Here is a 3,396-nt window from a genome sequence, read left to right as displayed (position 1 = left end):
AACACTGAGGTGCATGTATCTTTTTGAATTTGAGTTCCCTTCAGATATACTCCCAGGAATGAAGTTGCAGGATCATATGGTAAGTTTTTTTTTTTGTTTTATGAGGAATCTCGGTACTGTTTTGCATAATGGCTGCACCGAACTACATTCCCACCAACAGTGTAGGAGGGTTCCCTTTTCTCCACATGCTTTCCAGCAATTATTGCTTTGTGGACTTTTTAATGATAGCCATTCTGAGTGGTATGAAGTGATACCTCATTGTGGTTTTAAAATTTATATGGACTTTCAAAAGACTCAGAATTTCCAAAGCAATACTGAAGAAAAAGAACAAAGCTGGAGGAATAACCCTCCCAGACTTCAAACAACACTGCAGAGCTACAGTAATCAAAACAATGTGGTACTGGCACAAAAACAGACATATAGATAAATGGAACAGAGAGCCCAGAAATAAACACACAGATCTCTGGTCAATTAATCTTCAACAAAGCAGACAAGAAGATGTAATAGAGAAAAGACAGTCTTTTCAGCAAAAGGTGCTAGGAAAATTGGACAGCTGCATGTACAATGAAGTTAGAACACTCCCTCACATCATACACAAAAATAAATGCAAAATGGCTTAAAGATTTAAATATAGGAAAAGACACTATAAACCTCCTAGAAGGAGACATAGGCAAAACATTCTCTGCCATAAACCTTAGCAATAGTCTCTTCAGGCAGTCTACCCAGTCAATAGAAATGAAAGCAAAAATTTTAAAAAGGGACCTAATTAAATTTATAAGCTTTTGCACAGCAAAGAAACCAAAAGTGTAACAAAATGACAACCCATTCCCCACAGAATGGGGAAAATATTTGCAAATGATGGAATGACAAAGGTTTTATTTCCAGAATATGTAAGCATCTCATACAATTTAATAAGAATAAAACAAATAGGCACAGCGAGTTGCCCTCTGTCCACGCTTCGGCCACAATCCCCGAGCATGCAGGCGCTGCGGGCCAGCTTGACCCTGGCGCTGAGCGCGGGGCTGGGCGCAGCCGCTGAGGGCTGGCGGCGGCGGCGGCGGCGGCGGCGGCGGCGGCGGCGGCGGCGGCGGCGGCGGCGGCGGCGGCGGCGGCGGCGGCGGCGGCGGCGGCGGCGGCGGCGGCGGCGGCGGCGGCGGCGGCGGCGCGCACCGGAGGCGCCGGGGCTGCTGAGCCGGCTGCCCGTGCTGCCCGTGGCAGCGGCGGCTGAGCTTCCAGCCGTGTCCGGGGCCCTGGCGGGTGGCAGCCCGGGCGAGCTGGCCAAGTACGGGCTGCCCGGCCTGGCGCAGATCAAGAGCCACGAGTCATAGTACCTGCTGTGTTATGACCCGCGCCCCCGCGGCGCGCTCTGGGTTGTCGAGCAGCTGCGGCCCGAGCGGCTCCGCGGCGACGGTGACCGCTGCTCCTGCGACTTCCGTGAAGACGACTCGGTGCATGCATACCACCGCGCCACCAACGCCGACTACCGCGACAGCGGCTTCGACCGCGGCCACCTGGCCGCCGCCGCCAACCACCGCTGGAGCCAGAAGGCCATGGACGACACCTTCTGCCTGAGCAACGTCGCCCTCCAGGTGCCCCATCTCAACCAGAATGCCTGGAACAACCTGGAAAAGTACAGCCGCAGCCTGACCCGCACCTACCAAAATGTCTATGTCTGCACGGGGCCGCTTTTCCTGCCCAGGACGGAGGCTGACGGGAAGTCCTATGTGAAGTACCAGGTGATTGGCAAGAACCACGTGGCGGTGCCCACCCACTTCTTCAAGGTGCTGATCCTGGAGGCAGCAGGCGGGCAGATCGAACTTCGCTCCTATGTGATGCCCAACGCGCCTGTGGATGAGGCAATCCTTCTGGAGCGCTTCCTGGTGCCCATCGAGAGCATTGAGTGGGCCTCGGGGCTGCTCTTTGTGCCAAATATCCTGGCACGGACCAGCAACCTTAAGGCCATCACTGCGGGCAGCAAGTAAGGGGCAGCCCCAGCCAGACTGTGGGGTTGTCGGGGCTAGGTCAAATTAAAGGTGTTTATTTTTGGAGAAAAAAAAAAAAAAGAAGAAGAATAAAACAAATAACCCAATCCAAAAATGAACAGAAGATCTAAACAAGCAATTCTTCAAAGAAGACCTACAAATGGCCAATAGGCACATGAAAAAAAAATAGCTCAATATTGTAAATTACCAGAGAAATGCAAATCAAAACTATGATTAAATTGTAAGAACTTTAATGCAAAAAATAGACAATGTGAAAGAAGAAATGGATAATGTAAGCAGATATATGAACATTCTAAGAATCAAAATGAAATGCTAGACTCTAAGACAGTATAAGAGAAATGAAAATGGTGTGGACACAACTGATGAAATAATCAGTGAGCTTGAAGATGGCAAAAAGAAATTTCTCACATTTGAAATGTGAAGAGGAAAAAAAGCAAAAAACAGAACAGAAAATCAAAGAACTGTGGTATAATTTTAAAAGGTATAACATGTATAATTGGAACACCAGAATGAGAAGATAAAAAAGGGAGTAAAATAAATATTTGTAGTAATGGCTGGGAATTTTCCAAAATTAATGACAGTCATAAACCACACATCCATAAAGCTCAGAGAACACAAAATAGTTATATATATATATGTATATGTATACACACACACACACACATATACACTACACCTATGCATATAATACTCAAACTGTAGAAAACCAAATACAAAGAGAAAATCTGGAAAGAAGTTAGAGAAAAATAATCGCTTTATGCATAGAAGAAAAATAATAAAATTATGGTGGATTTTTAATCATAAATAATGCAAGATACAAGACAATGGAGTACAATAGTTAAAATGGTGGTGAAACTCAGAATCTATATGCAGTCAAGTTACCCTTCAAGAGTAAATAAAAAATAAGGACTTTCGTAAACATACAAAACCTGAGGGAATTCATTGACAATAAGCCTGACTTGAAAGAAATGTTAAAAAGAAGTTCTTCAGGGAGAAGAAAATAATACAGGTCAGATACTTATATTTACAGAAAGAAAGAATCATGTTAAAGAAGAAATAAGTGGAGATAATTTTTCTTAATATATCTAATAGATAATGGTTCAAATAGTAATAATAACACTGTATAGGGTAATTAAAGTATATGAATAAATGGAAAGCAATATTATAAGAAATGGGAGGGAGAAATTGGGACTGCTCTATTATAAGCTACATGTACTATTCATGAAGCAGTGTACTGTTATTTGAAAGTGGACTTAGGTTAGTTGTAAATGTGTATTGCAAAATCTAAGGCAATGACTAAATTTTTTAAAAGAAGTATAATAGATATGCTATGATAGGGGAGATAATTGAATACTATGAAATGCTTCATTAAAACCAAAGAAGGCAAAACGAG

The 3,396-nt window shown here is 44.0% G+C and overlaps 1 pseudogene; it reads left to right on the top strand.

Annotated features, from left to right (window-relative positions):
- The first annotated feature begins 1,171 nt into the window (after window positions 1-1,171).
- Window positions 1,172-2,996, top strand: LOC105066652 (endonuclease G, mitochondrial pseudogene; annotated as a pseudogene).
- The last annotated feature ends 400 nt before the right edge of the window (window positions 2,997-3,396 follow it).

Source organism: Camelus bactrianus, chromosome 29, assembly GCF_048773025.1.
Source record: "Camelus bactrianus isolate YW-2024 breed Bactrian camel chromosome 29, ASM4877302v1, whole genome shotgun sequence".
NCBI classification, from domain to species: Eukaryota; Metazoa; Chordata; class Mammalia; order Artiodactyla; family Camelidae; genus Camelus; species Camelus bactrianus.
The sequence above is the reverse complement of the archived record's forward strand: the minus strand, read 5'-3'. Positions and strand labels throughout refer to the sequence as shown.